Here is a 19,131-nt window from a genome sequence, read left to right on the forward strand (position 1 = left end):
GACAGTTTTATCATTTACGCATGGACTCGTCGAGTCCAATGGAGTGACTCGGCGAGTCGGATCGGGTTTTGCTGGGTCTGATTCTTCTACTTTTTCTGCCTTCTTCTTGGAGATTCTCAGTGCTTCTGTAAATGTTTCTTCACTGCTGGAGGTTATTACACTTACATTCTCCATTCTTGGATTGGGTTCGGTGCTACTTGGAAGTTGACCCGGTCTTCTATCATTCACTTGATGCGCAAGCTGCCCCAGCTGTTTCTCAATGTTGAGAATTGATGCTTGCTGATTCCTTAGCATGTTTCTGGTCTCGTGTATGGCAGCATCGTGATCATTGTGTCTTTTTTCGGACGCGGCTATGAATCTAGTGAATAACTCTTCTAATCGGCTTTCTTTTCTACCGGTTCTTCCTTTTGGTATAGTCCCCTCTCCTTCTGCTTGTATTTCTCCTCCTTTGCCTTCTTATACTCTTCGTATGGTAGCCATTCCTTCTTAGGTTTCCGCCAATTTTCATCATATCGATTGCCACTTGAATAGAAGACTTGAGCTTTCTTATTTCCATTCTCATCCAAATCACAATCCTTTGTGAGATGGGTCCCTCTACAATTTTCGCATCCTACTCTAATAGCATGGATTGTTTGATCCATTTTTGTCATTCTTCGATTTAGACTATCAAGCTTAGCTATCACCGCAGCCATGCTATCATTTGCCGCGTTCACTACCCCTCGATTTACTTCGTTTCTCGGATTGTGGTATTCTCTAGAGTGCTTAGAGAATTCTTCAATTAATTCTTTAATTACCCCGGGCGCCTTCTTTGTGAGCGGGCCTTGAGAATCAAGCAATTGCCTTGTGGTGACATTGACTCCATCATAGAAGATGGAGACCTCTTATTGGCTATTAAGGTCATGGTGTGGGAAATTTCTAAGTAGGCTCTTGTACCTTTCCCAAGCTTCATAAAGAGATTCTCCGGGTTGTTGCTCGAAGTTGGCAATGGCTTTCTTTAGCTTGGCTATCTTGGAGGGCGGGCAGAAATGGTCTATGAACTCTTCTTTCATCTTGGCCTATGTGGTGACCGATCCGGGAGGAAGTGACTTTAATTAATCTTTTGCAGCTCCTTTAAATGTGACGGGAAGCATGCGAAGAAGCTGGGTATCGCGTGGAACATTCGGTACGTTGAAGTAATCGGCCACATCATTCACTTCGTCCAAGTGCTTGTAAACGTCTTCGTGATCCTTCCCGTAAAAAGGAATCTACTTGAGTTGGGCGAGAATATGGCCTTTTAGTTCGAAAGTAGCGGTCGCGGGAATTGTGGGTTGTACAGGTCCCGGCCCGGTGTCATCACGCATCCTTTTCTTCCATTCCCCCTTGGGGACTTTATCAATGTTAGCCATTGTGATAGCTAACTCTTCTTCGGAATCGGTTTCGTGCTCGTAAGTATGTTCTTCTTCTTCCTTGGTCTCGTACTCGATATCTTCTTGAATTGGTTCTTCAACTGTCAACGAGGAACCGGATGCTCCGAATTTGCTGCTCTTCTTCTTGCTGAAAACGGACTTTAAGTTTTTAAGTGGCGAGTTCTTTGACGATGCGGATTCTCCAAGGCTTTACCCTTGCTCTTCCTTAGCGCGGATTCCGAGTCTTCAAGAGGGGGGACCAGAGGTGTATCAGATCCTCGGGTCATGAAACAACTGTAAACAAACAAAAGAAAAGAATCAAAACACGTAAAAAGAACAAAAACGAAATAAAAAATTAAAACTGAAACAGCGATGTACTCGCCGAGTCTGCTCGAATGCACTCGGCGAGTTCAAGGCAAAAACTGAAAAAAAAAATTCTAGTTATCCTAAAAACAAAATTTTATTCAAACTAATTCTACTTACTGAATTACTTTGTAAATAACTTTGTGTAAGATAAATCTCACACAAAGGATCGATTAAACTAGAATTTAATATTAATTTTAGAACCGTTCCGCGACAACAGCGCCAAAAACTTGATGTGTGAAAAGTCACTTACTTTTAAACCTACTTTTAATTATCAAATAACACACAAAAGGCAGTGAACCTATCAATTGTGGTATAGCTAAATAAGCAGGGTATCGATCACAGGGAACGGTAAATTAAAATTAAAAACTAATTTTATCTAAGTTAATTAATAAGTAGGGGTTTTCTCTAGTTTTACAAGACTAGAAACTTACTAACTATTACTAATTTAAGAACTAGAAAATAAAGACTTAACTAGATTCAATAATTGGAAAGGAACTTCTGTTTAGTTCAACTTGGTTGACTCTATGGTTAATTTCAAGGTAATGGTGCATTGGATTAATTCTTTCGTTGGTTACCGATTCAAGTGATTAGATTCGTATTCACTACCCTAATCCTTAGCAAATAAACTAACTTAAACAGTGGCCAATTGTCTAATTTAATTAAATTCACTAGATTAATTATTCGGGTTAAGTTAGACTTGCAATAGTTAACTAATTTATTCTTTTAATTAACTTCTTGTTTGATGGTCATCTTACAAGCTTGCACATGGATTTACTCAATTTTGTTATTAATTCTAGTTTCATATTCATTAATCCTAGACATATGCTATAGTGATCACATAGCATATGAGGTTAATAATCAATAGATGTTCATGCTAATCAATTATCTTCCTATTAAAAGAAAATTAATTATTATTCACACACGAGGTTCTTTAGCAAGCTAAAATAACAAAAATTCACCAACTTAGAATTAATCCTACCAATCAATCAAACCATATTGTCAACTTTGTATCCCCAAAGAGAAGTCTAAAGGTTTTAGCTCATAATTGAAGTAAATAACAGCAAACAAACAAAGTCAAATTGCTTAACCATAATGATAAAACAAAAGAATAAGTGGAATGATGAAATTTTGCCTCAATTACTCTCCTGGATTGAATTCTAGCTTCTTTCGTCGTCTTCTAGGGTTTTTCTGCCTTCTCAATCACAGCTAAACTCTCCTGAATCGTTCCAGAACTCCCCTTTATCGTTCTGAGGAATTATCTTTATATATACGAACCGACTCGTCGAGTCAGGTGGTGACTCATCGAGTCTCTCTCACATTCCCCGTATTGTGATAACTCTCTAGGATCCTGAGTCATTATCTTCTCGATTCTTCGATTGGACTCGCCGAGTAGTCGATCTGACTCGCCGAGTCAGTGCCATTTTTAGTGTTTTTCTTCTTTATTTCATCCTCGATCTTCTAACTGTTTCTCCCGCTTCCTTTCGCTTCTGAGCTTCATATTTGGACTAAAAAACATAATTTAAACACTTTTAGGTACCTTTTGTCCATAATATGCAATAATTTAGCTAATAAATGAATAATAATGTATACTTAATATGAACCAATTATGCACATATCAAAATACCCCACACTTGTCTTTTGCTTGCCCCTAAGCAAAACTAAATTTTAAACATATTAGAATCACATATGACAACTCCAATCTAACCCAGCCATTATGCCAAGACCGGAACGCAAGCATTTGTGTCTAAAAATTTTCTAAAGACCTCCCATACTCCAAATACTCACAATCCTCATAAACACTTGCCCACTCATCCCGAACTATGCTCATTTTATGCAATCCTCCGAATCCATCCGCAGAAAACCTCTTACCCTCAAGGTGTTTTTAATTGAGCAACCCAAACATACATAATCTAGAATTACAACTTTTCCGATACCACTATGGAGCTCTTTTGAATTCTTCACTTCCTTTGGTAATTTGATTTTTGATCTCTTTGAATTCACCACCTTTATTGTTTGATTTTTGGTTTCTTCAACTTTTGAATCTTCGGAATTTTGATCTTCTAATTTCATACTTAACTTTGATTGCTCAATAGTTCTTACAACTTTTCTTGTAATTCTCTCTCTTTTTTTTAACATGTACCTCTCTTTTTTCACTCAAATCCTACATGCCTAAGCAGGGGCGCTCAATCTCAACCTTTATTGGCTAATGATAACAATCTTCCTGGATACATTTCAGGTTTAGGCTGCTAAACATATTGCATCCCTTGGGCTAAGCAGGGCCGTGTTTTTGTCCCATGATTTCACTGGAATAAGGAAGCCACAAATGCGCTAGAACGTATATAGGCTCAACTAAACATTTGGGTCTTCATGCAATTATCAACACAAGTCTAACATGGGATCCTAATTTCACTTTTACCAAAATTTTCTAAATTAAATCTTAAGTAATACTTTTGGTATGCAAATATTTTAAAATTAACCTAAATTAAGACTCTAAATTTTCTAATATGTAACCAACCCCCTACCCCACACTTATTTTATGCAATGCCCTCATTGCATATTATGCATGATAAAAACATAAAAAGAAAATAAACAGGGAATTGGAACAAACTCCCCTGGGATTGCCTTGGATAGGTTGGTCACTTTCATTTTAGCTTCAACTTCAATTGACTTTAGACATGGTAACATCTCATCCATGCCTTGGGTGTCAAATCTCATGTGGGTCGCTCCAAATACGCGGAAAAACAGTGTAAGATCTTCAGGAATCAATATAAGAAGAATAAATGGTCAAGTGGTACTCTAATCAGCATCAAATTAGCAGCCCCTTCGACATGAAACCAAACGACTCGTCGAGTATATACCAGACTCGTCGAGTTACTTCGGGAAATCTTCGGATTTTTGAGAATTAAGGGCGACTCGTCGAGTCAGCTTAATGCACTCGACGAGTTGGTCACTGAATGAAAATAATAGCATCCTGCATCTGATCCAGCTTCCAATAAACTCTCTATAATTTCTATTCACTTCTAGACTCCCTTGCCAACATCTCTAAGGACCGGACTCAATACTTTAACTCTAACGCTCCTCTTTCTCGACTCTCTTTCTCACTTTGATTGTATGATTCTAAACCCTTTTGAATCCAGCACTCCTAATTCAATTCTGAAAAGTTGTCAAAGCATCAAACATCAAATAGACATCAAAAGCAAGTTTTAAAAACATTAAAGAAACACAAAAATAAAAAGATTGTTTTAAAAAAAATCGCAATGAAACTATTCATCATCATCATCATGATCATCTAGCCCTGCTCCAATTCCTCCCACACCACTTCTTCTTGCACTTATCACCTCTTCCCATGATGGAATATATGGAAAGTTACCACCATCGATGTGTGGAATGTTAAAGTGGTCGAAAAGTCGGATATGTGATTGGTTACTAAAATCCAAGCTCCGCGCCATTTGATCTTGTAGCCGCATCATCTCCACATTGTACCAATCCATTGGTACTTCGTGGTTATCAACCGGAATCACCGGCGGTTCTTCCTCCACATCCCGCTCTCTCCTCGATCTAACCCTTCTTCCCGGTGCTTCGGGACCAACAACCGGATCATCATTCGGAATGGCATAATGGCCACCACCATAGTCTTCAATAATCCTCGCTCTCCGGAAAAGAATTGGATTGAATGGAGGTATAGGGATCATCGTCATGAAGTTCCATGCACCACGGTTCATCAACCCGAATGAGTTGGCTAACCGGGTGACAAACATCCCACAATTGATTCGAGAAATTTTGCGATCCTTGACCGCACCCTCCGAGAGATATGAAGCTAAACACCCAGGAATATTGAAAAAAACGTCGGGTGTGATAATGCTCCATAAATAGAAGACATCAAGGTTAGAAACCTTGTCATCATCCTTCCTTTGGTTGATGGTGGATGAAATGAGACGATGAATGAGGCGGTGTGTTGGGGATCGAATGTTCCCTTCTTATGCCGACTTCGGAATATAGACCTTGTTACCAATTGTATTCCACTAGCCCGCGCTCGTAACTCCTTCGGGAAACACCATGTGGGATTGTGCCAAAAAGGCCCGAAAGATGGGTGTTGAGACCAAGGGTTGATCATAAACCCCTAATCGACAGGCAAGATCCACCACAGAGCATTGATGAAATTCTCCCCCAAGGCAGAAACTAAATCTTGACGGGTGATAAACATCCACTCCCCCGGTGAAAGATACCGTGGAGAAGAACTCCAAACACATCTCCAAATAAACCGACTCTTGAATACGGAAGACCCAGCTCCACCCGTCGCAAATCATTGTTTCGCCTTCATGGTGAAACTCCTTTAAAAGATAAGGAGCTAGCTCCTCTTCATAGCGTACTCCTTGTAACCAATCCCAATCTATCCGGTTGGGCACGTAGATCTCTTTCTTCTTTATGTCAGTTAGCTTCTTCTTCCACTTCCGCAATGTTGAAGCGGACTCGATTTGTGGGAAATTCAACCAAGGAAAGTCCCCTTGGTGGCCACTGGAACTTTGCCCCCTTCTGAACATGATTTCTGCAAAAACAAAAATGCAAAACCCAGAAAACACAGATTAAAACGTATCAAGCAGATGGTCCCCGACTCGACTCGTCGAGTCCATAGCCGAGTCGACGAGTCGCAAGAACTGCACGAGTCAGTCGGCGGGTGAATGGAAATTGGACCATGGAACCTGGAAATTACGTCAAGGGTTTTGTCTAGGCACATATTATTAAGGTATTAAGGCCAGAATAAGCATTCAAAACAACATAATTCATGAAAAATTCAAAACCCTAGCAATTTACTACTTTTCAAAAACGGGTTTTTTCATGCAATTTCTATCATAGATAGCCTTATAATCATTTTCTTAACTGAAAACAAGAAGAAATTCATTACCTTTTGAGATGGTACTTGAAAGATTCGAAGAATAATTGAAGGAAAAAGATGAATGCTTGAGAAATTGGAGAGAAAAGGAGGCACGACGAGTGTGTGTGAAAGAAAACTGAAAACTTTAGGGTGAAAACCCTAATTACCGATTGTAAAAGTTAATATTTTTTTTGTGAATAAGACCGACTCGTCGAGTCAGGGTCAGACTCGGCGAGTCTGGTCCCGATGATACTTCCTTCTGAATTCTAAATGGACTCGTCGAGTGATGGTCAGACTCGGCGAGTGTCTTGCAAACTATTAAAAATTTTTAAAAATTTTCTCATTTGTTTAGAAAAGAATCTTCATTTCACCCCACACTTAGTCCATGCAAATTCTCAAGCAGACATGTTCGATGATTCGGAAAAAAACTAATCAAACAAAACCAAAAATATAAAAAAAAAAGTAAAAGAAAGCAAACTCTAAACAACGGGTTGCCTCCCGTTAAGCGCTTCTTTTTAAGGAGTCATTAGCTAGACTCATTCCCATCTGCGTTTCGTCATCTTCGAGCATCAGGAGCGCACGCCTAACTTTTTGTGGTTTGTACTTGGTCTTGTAAGCGTGAATCTTCTTCTTGTAAGCCCTTTTCAATGCATCTCTTTTCTTTTTCACAGCATCATCCTCAGCTGCTTGGGCTTCCCTTTTCCTCTTTTTCTTCTTTACCCCATTCTTTTTCACCTTCTCTTGCACCTCCTTCTCTTTAAATTTAATTACTTCATATTTCGTGATGGTTCGTGCTTTAGGTTTAGTAGTGAATGGTTGATCAGCTTCCACCCTCCTTTCCTTTGTATCTTCATCCTTTCCTGTGCTCAACCCATCTTCAAACGGAATCGTATCAAGACATGCTACATCGGCGTATTGAACTTTCATTCCCATTCCTCCTTTTGTTGTTTGTTCTTCTAAAGAATCATGAATAATATCTAAATCCAAGGTAGGTGAAGAACTAGTAACAAACAGACCTAAGTCGGCTAAGTCTTTGTCAAATTCGACTGGACTCGTCGAGTCCATTAAAGTGACTCGGCGAGTCTGATCGGGTTCCATCAATTCTTGGGTGTTTTCTGAGTTGGCTCCTTCCAGTAGCTTTTCTAACTCCTCCAAGTCCTTGTTAACATCTCTATCTTCTTCAGAGTGTATCAAAAACTTGCTTGGATCTTCTTTTAGCAAAAGTGCAAGCTCTTTTTGTAATATCTCATCATCCATTTGGATAAATGAGATTTCTTCATTCTTTTCTTCTTCTTGCTTGGCTTCTGGAATAGCTTTAAACATTACAGACTCATCACCCACCCTTAATGTCAATGTAGACTCACATATATCAATTAAAGCACACACGGTGTTCAAAAATGATCTCCCCAAAATAATTGGAATTTCGGGGTCTTCTTCCATATCAACTACCACGAAGTCTACTGGAAAAATAAACTTGTCAACTTTTATAAGAAGATCCTCACAAACGCCTTGTGCATGAATTATCGTCTTGTCCGCCAAATGGATCTTCATATTCACCGGCCTTGGTTCTGGTAAACTCAACTTCTTAAAGAATGAAAAAGGCATCAGATTGATGCTTGCCCCCGAATCAGCTAATGCTCGGGTGAAAACTTCATTACCAAATTGGCATGGAATCACAATATTTCCCGGATCACCCTTCTTTTCAGGTAGCTCACTCATCAATATTTCCGCGACTTCAGCCAAATCTTTCCTTGCAGCAAAAAGACCCTTAAGCAAGTTGAAGTACTTAGGTGTTTGGAGCATTGTTTCCACAAATGGCACATTAACTTGTAAAGCTTTAACATGCTCCATGTAGGTTCTGTATGCTTCTACTTTTTCTGCAGGCATGGCTTTGATTAGGTATGGCAGAGGAGGATTATAAGGCTTCAAAGAACTGACAGTTTTATCATTTACGCATGGACTCATCGAGTCCAATGGAGTGACTCGGCGAGTCAGATCGGGTTTTGCTGGGTCCGATTCTTCTACTTTTTCTGCCTTCTTCTTGGAGATTCTCAGTGCTTCTGTAAATGTTTCTTCACTGCTGGAGGTTATTACACTTACATTCTCCATTCTTGGATTGGGTTCGGTGTTACTTGGAAGTTGACCCGGTCTTCTATCATTCACTTGATGCGCAAGCTGCCCCAGCTGTTTCTCAATGTTGAGAATTGATGCTTGCTGATTCCTTAGCATGTTTCTGGTCTCGTGTATGGCAGCATCGTGATCATTGTGTCTTTTTTCGGACGCGGCTATGAATCTAGTGAATAACTCTTCTAAATCGGCTTTCTTTTCTACCAGTTCTTCCTTTTGGTATAGTCCCCTCTCCTTCTGCTTGTATTTCTCCTCCTTTGCCTTCTTATACTCTTCGTATGGTAGCCATTCCTTCTTAGGTTTCCGCCAATTTTCATCATATCGATCGCCACTTGAATAGAAGACTTGAGCTTTCTTATTTTCATTCTCATCCAAATCACAATCCTTTGTGAGATGGGGCCCTCTACAATTTTCGCATCCTACTCTAATAGCATGGATTGTTTGATCCATTTTTGTCATTCTTCGATTTAGACTATCAAGCTTAGCTATCACCGCCGCCATGCTATCATTTGCCGCGTTCACTACCCCCCGATTTACTTCGTTTCTCGGATTGTGGTATTCTCTAGAGTGCTTAGAGAAGTCTTCAATTAATTCTTTAATTACCGGGGGCGCCTTCTTTGTGAGCAGGCCTTGAGAATCAAGCAATTGCCTTGTGGTGACATTGACTCCATCATAGAAGATGGAGACCTCTTGTTGGCTATTAAGGTCATGGTGTGGGCAATTTCTAAGTAGGCTCAGGTACCTTTCCCAAGCTTCATAAAGAGATTCTCCGGGTTGTTTCTCGAAGTTGGCAATGGCTTTCTTTAGCTTGGCTATCTTGGAGGGCGGACAGAAATGGTCTATGAACTCTTCTTTCATCTTGGCCCATGTGGTGACCGATCCGGGAGGAGGTGACTTTAACCAATCTTTTGCAGCTCCTTTAAATGTGACGGGAAGCATGCGAAGAAGTTGGGTCTCGCGTGGAACATTCGGTACGTTGAAGTAATCGGCCACATCATTCACTTCGTCCAAGTGCTTGTAAGCGTCTTCGTGATCCTTCCCGTAAAAAGGAATCTCCTTGATTTGGGCGAGAATATGGCCTTTTAGTTCGAAAGTAGCGGTCGCGGGAATTGCGGGTTGCACAAGTCCCGGCCCAGTGTCATCACGCATCCTTTTCTTCCATTCCCCCATGGGGACTTCATCAATGTTAGCCATTGTGATAGCTAACTCTTCTTCGGAATCGGTTTTGTGCTCGTAAGTATGCTCTTCTTCTTCCTCGGTCTCGTACTCGATATCTTCTTGAATTGGTTCTTCAACTGTCAATGAGGCACCGGATGCTTCGGATTTGTTGCTCTTCTTCTTGCTGAAAACGGACTTTAAGTTTTTAAGTGGCGAGTTCTTTGACGAAGCGGATTCTCCAACGGCTTTGCCCTTGCTCTTCCTTAGCGCGGATTCCGGGTCTTCAAGAGGGGGGACCAGAGGTGTATCAGATCCTCGGGTCATGAAACAACTGTAAACAAACAAAATAAAAGAAACAAAACGCGTAAAAAGAACAAAAACGAAATAAAAAATTAAAAATGAAACAACGATGTACTCGCCGAGTCTGCTCGAATGCACTCGGCGAGTTCAAGGCAAAAACTGAAAAAAAAATTATAGTTATCCTAAAAACAGAATTTTATTGAAACTAATTCTACTTACTGAATTACTTTGTAAATAACTTTGTGTAAGATAAATCCCACACAAATGATCGATTAAACTAGAATTTAATATTAATTTTAGAACCGTTCCCCGACAACGGCGCCAAAAACTTGATGTGTGAAAACTCACTTAGTTTTAAACCTACTTTTAATTATCAAATAACACACAAAAGGCAGTGAACCTATTAATTGTGGTATAGCTAAATAAGCAGGGTATCGATCACAGGGAACGGTAAATTAAAATTAAAAACTAATTTTATCTAAGTTAATTAATAAGTAGTGGTTTTCTCTAGTTTTACAAGACTAGAAACTTACTAACTATTACTAATTTAAGAACTAGAAAATAAAGACTTAACTAGATTCAATAATTGGAAAGGAACTTCTGTTTAGTTCAACTTGGTTGACTCTATGGTTAATTTCAAGGTAATGGTGCAATGGATTAATTCTTTTGTTGGTTACCGATTCAAGTGATTAGATTCGTATTCACTACCCTAATCCTTAGCAAATAAACTAACTTAAACAGTGGCCAATTGTCTAATCTAATTAAATTCACTAGATTAATTATTCGGGTTAAGTTAGACTTGCAATAGTTAACTAATTTATTCTTTTAATTAACTTCTTGTTTGATGGTCATCTTACAAGCTTGCACATGGATTTACTCAATTTTCTTATTAATTCTAGTTTCATATTCATTAATCCTAGACATATGGTATAGTGATCACATAGCATATGAGGTTAATAATCAATAGATGTTCATGCTAATCAATTATCTTCCTATTAATAGAAAATTAATTATTATTCACACACAAGGTTCTTTAGCAAGCTAAAATAACAAAAATTCACCAACTTAGAATTAATCCTACCAATCAATCAAACCATATTGTCAACTTTGTATCCCCAAACAGAACTCTAAAGGTTTTAGTTCATAATTGAAGTAAATAACAGCAAACAAACAAAGTCAAATTGCTTAACCATAATGATAAAACAAAAGAATAAGTGGAATGATGAAATTTTGCCTCAATTACTCTCCTGGATTGAATTCTAGCTTCTTTCGTCATCTTCTAGGGTTTTTCTGCCTTCTCAATCGCAGCTAAACTCTCCTGAATCGTTCCAAAACTCCCCTCTATCGTTCTGAGGAATTATCTTTATATATACGAACCGACTCGTCGAGTCAGGTGGTGACTCGTCGAGTCTCTCTCACATTCCCCGTATTGTGATAACTCTCTGGGATCCCGAGTCATTATCTTCTCGATTCTTCGTTTGGACTCGCCGAGTAGTCGATCTGACTCGCCGAGTCAGTGCCATTTTTAGTGTTTTTCTTCTTTATTTCATCCTCGATCTTCTAACTGTTTCTCCCGCTTCCTTTCGCTTCCGAGCTTCATCTTTGGACTGGAAAACATAATTTAAACACTTTTAGGTACCTTTTGTCCATAATATGCAATAATTTAGCTAATAAATGAATAATAATGTATACTTAATATGAACCAATTATGCACATATCATCTGCCCAGCAGACTCGCCGAGTCCATGTATGGACTCGCCGAGTCCAAGGCAAAAAGCATCCAACTCGCTGAGTTGGTTCGTGCACTCGACGAGTTGGACCCCCAGACAGCATAAATTCGACTTTTTTGGCAGGAATTGGACTAGGAACATTACCCTAAGATGTTTTTGGACTTATAAACTTGTTTTTGATGTGGTAATGTTCATGCTAATCCAATTTCAAAGATAATTGTCAATAGATTCATGTTTTGTATTAGTTTAAGGTTTAGACTAATTACATGAAAAAGTTTGATTTGAATTATCTTGTTCTTATGAGTTGCTTAGATTAATAGAAAAGTTGAGTGAAATAGTTGTTTTCAATCCAAATTAATCTAAGAGTTGATTATAAAATGTGTTTTCGTAACTTGTTCTCAAGTTATATGAAAAGTCACATTTAAGTTTCATAAAACTCATAATAGTTGGCAAAGGTTACAAAAATGAAGAGTCTAGTTCTAATTAAATGGGTTTATGACTTCATAATTTGTCCTCAAGTTATGGAGGACCAAGAGTCTCTTCATTAAATAATAAATTAAATAAAGAAATTGTAACCTTAATTAATTCAATAAGTTATAAAATAAAGAAAAGTTAATTCTTTTATTAGTTTAAAGTCTTCCATAACTTGTCCTCAAGTTATGGAACTTGAAGAGTTTTTGGATTAAAACTACTTTAAACACATAAGTTATGGAATTAATTAGTTTTGAATAGTTTCAAAACTTGCCCTCAAGTTTTGGAATTTGAAAACTTTTCACTTATGAATACTTTAATTCCAAGTTAGCCCTTAGAATTTTAAAGAGTTAAAATTCAACCCTTATACTTTATAATATTATAAGTTAATAATATATATATATATATATATATATATATATATATATATATATATATATATACGTATAAGAGTAAATTCAGTCTTACCGCTAGTATGCCTCATTCACGAAACCGGTCTATAAGGTGGGTATAAGGTTGTTGCCTATAAAATGGCAACATAATGGGTGTCCACTCTCACCCACCGCTTGCTTGACTGGTGGAGGGTCGTTAGCCGAACGGGTTTGACAGGACTATAATTCTCCCTTCATTAAAAGTATTAATGATAAATACTAAGTAACTAAACTCTTAATAATACCCAATCTTTGTTACTTAGGAAAATGTGAATAAGGTGCTAATCCATGAAATTACACTTTGCACTTTGTTTAAGTCGGTTAGTGGAGCGTGTGTGGTTAACCGACTCACTAACTCGTATTTAACAAGGTAGGCAAAGGGTAACTTAATGTTTATCATAGTATCAATGGAGCATGTGTGGTTAACCGGCACATCTATTGAGGGGTAAACACTTAAGGGTACCAAGTAATTTGCATGGTTACTTCACACCTTGTTTTGTGATCCTCGACATCCCAATCACAAAACCTGAAGGGAACACTCGAGATTGAAACAAGCCATTGAACAGTTCAATGAATCTCAAAAGATCTAGGAGTTTCAAAACCAATTAAAACCTAATAATACATTTCGTTTATCTTGGTGGAAATTGGTGAATCGTCATTCACCTACCTTCAAATATTTTATAGCTTAGATTACGGCATCCCTCTTCTAAGTTATAAAATAGTTTGTAGGGTCCTAGCCTTAATATTTCATATTGGGTGTCATATTAAGGACTTAAGATCAACTATCTTGAATATCTCCCAAAAGATGTCTGGTTTAGACATTTATGATCTTCCAAAATCTCTTGAAACAAGCTTTCCTAAATGAAGTTGATGTCCCTTGGAAATCATACTTCATTCACCTCCTCCAATTATTCTCCCCAACCCACAAGCTCTTGAAAAGTTTAAGGTCACTCAAGCCCTATTGGCAAGGCAAGGTCTAGGTGTGATCACATCTTGGAGATGTAGTCACATATTGACAAGTCGGGAGAGTTGGGTGTCAAAGTCTTGAGAAAGTTGGTGGTTCAATCACTTTCTAAGTCATATAGTGAGTTCCTTTGGGACACCTATGAAACAGACTATGACAAGACCTTTAATAATCTTATCTATTTGTTAAGATCAACTTCTTAAAACTTGATGGACATTGACAATAGTGATACAGGAAATCCAGAAAAGCTCTCTCTTCCCAGTGGAAAGGGATCGACCATATTCAACTGGGTTGACCAAATGGTAAAGAGAAAAGCTAAGTCTGTGATAGTCCCGTGTACCATTATCAAAGGGTCCATATTTTTATATTTCCAAAGGAAGGGACATTGGTTACGAATCTGTCAAATTTACCTAAGGATGTTGAAGTCAATAAGTTTAACTCTACTTCAGGTAAAGTGCACTATCTAACTCTGCTAAGTTTCTATTCTGAGATTCTTTATACATGATATGACTGGGTCACATGTTGATGTTTTAAGAATCAAAGAAAAGTGAAGAAACTTAAAGAAAGAATATGCTGAATCTGTTCGCATAGATGGATTTCTATCGCATGGTTTGAAGATCGGATTCTTGAGCTACTTATTAGGAGTTATGAGATATTGCTTAGGAATAGATAACAACAAGTTTTCATATGGATTGTAAGGATAAGTTTTTCCGCAAAGTTTTATAATAAAAGAAAATTTTAGATTTTATTTATTTTAAAATATCCTTACAATGGCATTTGAGGAAAAATTGTTGCTTATATGATTCCATTAATAGCAAGAGTGGAAATATGAAATTGATTCTTTCATTTGTGGTAATGTCTAAATTTACCAAATAAGGAAAGATTCTCATCACCCAAGTTTCAATTGGACCGGAGCTTGGAATCATGCAAGTTGTATAGCATGATGAATGAGAATTTTCAATTATTGGAAAATTAAAACTAACAACTTGTTCACATGGATGTGTGAGTCAAGTAATGGACTAAGGGATCGAGTACACATTCTTGTGCACTGATTAAGTCCACCACAAAATATCGATAAGACTATTCGTCATAGCTTACTAAAGCTCAGTAAATATGATTATACTTACAAGCTTAAGTGTAACTCTGAGACATTGGAAAAAGGTTCCAATGTATGACAGAGCGAATAAGAAGAATCAAATAAGGCAGAAGGATAAAAGTTTCTCAAATCTGAAAAGATGGGAGAGTACTTTAGTATCAGTTTTTGTGATCATCTTAATGATTAAGAAACCATATCAAAATTAGTTCTCTAAGGAAATCTTAGTGCATTCTTATGACTAAGAAGAGGGATCTTGAATTGTTGAAATGGTTAAATCAAGAAGATGAGTCATACTTCGTTCCAATACAAGTCTTAGAGTCATACTCCAAGATTGTAACTTGAGTGACATGTCTTAAAGAAGGTTTAAAACACTTGTCAAATGTAAGAGTAAAAGTTTTCTACTCTTGTACATTTGAAATTGGTAAGTTGTGATGTTTTGGATAAAACAAAGACTAACTTAGGCCAATTGTGTGAAGAGGTTGTCTTGATTAGAACCCACACTATCTCTTGAATATCTGACAAGAAAGTCTTATATGTCAAGAGGACAGTGGGAGTCTTAAAGGTCTTGAAAGTCTCAAGAACTAATCAAGAATAAAACCTGAATTTCTTCACTAGCACACGACTTGAGGTTTATAACCTATCGTGTTGACATATTCTGTGCCCATTCCAGTTAAAGTTGGCTTTGCATATGAGTTCTTAGAGTTCTCAATTTGTTGCGCAACAACTTGGAAGCAATGACAGGCCCTTGAGCTGCCAGGTGGCAAGAAGTTAAGATTGAGTTCAGTCCATATGAGTTTGGATTTGTCATTATTCTTGTCTTGTGACTATGGCTTTGACAATTCACATGGATAAGAACACATACACCATTAAGTCTAAGTGTCATAAGGTTTCTTTCCGATTCATGAAAATGATGGTGAGGAAACACTTTCACTAAGTAGATTTTAGCTAGGTAGCAATTGTGATATTTGCATTCTCAAAGTCGTTAGTGGAGCGTGTGTGGTTTACCAGCACACTAACCTGGACTTGTGAGAAGTGGAAAAAAGGTCTAACCATTATGATTACAGCATCCCTCTTCATAATTGTTTAGACACACAAGTCTGCTATCTAAGGGAAGGTGTATGATTTTGATAAAGTTTTATCAAAACAATCTAGTATTAGAAATCTGAACTTTGGTAAGAAAGTCAGCTGATTTCTGGGTACATGTCAAAGCTAGTGGGAGCATAAGTGTTATGCTAATAATCATCATGTTAGTCGGAGCATGATAATTATGATAAAGGTTGAAAGTTAGCAATGTTAATTATAGAAAACAAAATGTTTCAATTGGGAAAAAGTTGTTTTGCTATAATTAAGGGAGAGGAAATTATACTTCATCTCAAATCTATAAGCTTAGATCGTGAGGTTTTAATCATTTAGTCAAGGAAATATATATGAATTTCATGTTGGAATGGCTCAACATAAGGAAATTCTGTATATGGGTCCATTGTTTGCATTCTAAAATTCGATTATGATTACGACATCCCTTTTCATAATCTGAATTATGAGAACTTGGCAAATTGAAATGGAAATATTATAGCAAAAGATTGGTTTAGTCTTTATGTGAGACATCATGAATCGTGTCCCATATGCTTCGGACATAGGATCGATTACATGTGCTATATTCATCCATTCTAAAATTTTCCAAATGCCTGGGGCATTAAGAAGGGAAAAGGTTTAGAACTGGATATGACTAAAAGGATTAAACAACTGTTGAGGACAATCTAAGGTTTGCCAAAGATTGGTTGCTCAAGGACAGTTGGAAGTATAGTGATAATTCTAGAAGGACCATATTGACATAATCTGTAAGGAGGCAACTATTGTTCAGAAGTGTTAGTCAAAATGGAATCTGGAAATGTTTCAAAGTTAGAATTTTCAATTTGTTTAAGATTAGGAAACTTAGTGCAAGAAGGATGTTTCCAAGGAGCTGATCTCCTTTGGAATAATCTGTAATGATTTTTGTCAAGTCTTTCTAACTTTGTGCATAATCATTACAAGAGGATCAATGCATATAAGTTTAGAATCTAACAGATTTCAGTAAATGACATGAGTTTGGAATTCTTGCATTTGCAGTAAGGATTTGGGACTGTGAAAAGAGGATCATTGAAGTTATGTTCAATTGATCTAGCTCACAAAGTGAAGATCATAGACAAACATAGTATGCATACTTGGTGTGTGGCATGACTAGTGTTTAGAAAACATAGTGTATATGCTTGGAGCATGGGACAACTATTGTTTTAAATTCAAGAATAAAGTTGATAGCTGAAACAGTATACAATGAATAATGTGTAATCATATGGTGATAAATAAAAGGTGTTTTATTTATGTTCATAGGTTTTGATACCATATTGGATTCAATTATTATTGTGTTTCACTTTGCATGTTTTGACTTCCCGAATAAACTGGGTTATTCTTCCGGAATGACTAAGTTATTCAAACCATCCACAGTCGGTCATATGTTGGAAGTAGATATGAATTAAGACTGTCATGGGTTGGCTTGTAGAGGTATAAGGTGTTGGACAAAGGGCTACAACACTCATGAGTGCTCATAAGTTCTGAGTATTGGATTCAACTCGCGCTCATTGGAATCACATCATGGATTTTATCACGAGTGATCATGAGACGATAATATCTTATATTCTTCAAACCTAGAGATATGAGTTGTTACTATGAGTTGGTTGTACATTGATTGCACGAAAACGCATTTGGTAACTCGGTGCTATAAAACGTGCCTTTGTGTATGATTCAACAAGTAGTAGAACAAGCCATATGAGTCGAAGTTTATCCATTCCTTTTACCTTCGGGATAAGAGCGATATCTGTGGGCCCCTCGATGATTTGATGATGGCAAATGGAAGTGCTCGGCCGGGCCAGGACTGATTTGATTTGTTCAATTAGTCAGTCGTCATAAATCGGAAATCGGGAAACAACAAATGGACAGAGAGAATGATTATAATCCATGTCTCAGTTCATATGATATCCAGAATGGAGGAATATATGATCCCTTATCTAATGCACAAGTCATTGACAAAGGTCAGAGTTCATGTACAAGGTCAGAGTTCGACAGAAGCTTTTGAGAGCTACGATTGCCAGTTGGTTCCTGAAGTCATACGCAATAATAGTTTTAGACTTATCCAAGTGGGAGACTGTTGGATTAATGTCTAAGTCCATAACTATAATTGGTAAGACTTGACCCGACCTGGCATGGTCCATTTGGGTTACATGGCATCATGCACTTGGATAGACTATAATGAGAGAAATAAGACACTTATGGTCATTAATATATTATAAGTTCTAGTATATTAATAATAAGAATAATAAGATTATTTAATTAGTATTGATCAAGAATTAATCTAGGATTAATTAAGTGATCAAAAGAAGACTAATTAAACATATGGGTTGATTGTGTAAATCATCCATACTTGTATAGTGGGCTAATGCTCCATGGATAATTAGGTTGGGCTAAAACCCATAGGATGGTCCATGGATGCTCCATGGTGTATTTGAACCCATGGATCCAAGGAAATGGAAAGTCATGACAGTTAGGGTTTACCCTAATTGTAACACTATATAAAGATCTTATTCTTGACAAAATCGGTCACTAGTATCAATCTAGTGAAGGGCTAGCCAATTTCATGAGTTGTGGATTTCTCTCAAGTTATTCCAAGTGTATTTGGTGTTGTGTGAACCATTTGAGGTGTCACACTTGGGGCACTTGGCACTCAAGATTCATGAAGACTTTCTACATGAAAGAGGTATGTATTCTATCTTGTTATATTCATTATTTTGTATGCTAGATTAGGATAATACCTTGGAAGTTCTTATTTTCATGTATAATAGAGAAAACATAGATCCAAGGTATTTAGGGTTGCATGTACACTTAGGAGTGTTAGAATGCTCAAAACCCAACAGTCTCCTCCAAAAGTGATCCTGTCTGGTACGGACCAAGCAGGAGCGCTAGGTATAAAAAGATGTGCACACAAGACCAAAGAGGTAAGCTCTCTAACCAATCTTGAGAGAACAAACACAAACCCTAAAGTCATCCTAACTTGACCGTCGGAGCGTTCTCCCGGGAACCCCTCCCGGGAAGCGGCTGACAGCCCTTGTTCTTTGTGATCTTGCAGTTATAATCAGGCAACCAAGAAGATCTCATCCCAGAGTCAGAAGCAAGGTCTCATCCGGGGCTAGGTTCCATCAT

The sequence above is a fragment of the Lactuca sativa genome, chromosome 3, assembly GCF_002870075.4.
Source record: "Lactuca sativa cultivar Salinas chromosome 3, Lsat_Salinas_v11, whole genome shotgun sequence".
NCBI classification, from domain to species: domain Eukaryota; kingdom Viridiplantae; phylum Streptophyta; class Magnoliopsida; order Asterales; family Asteraceae; genus Lactuca; species Lactuca sativa.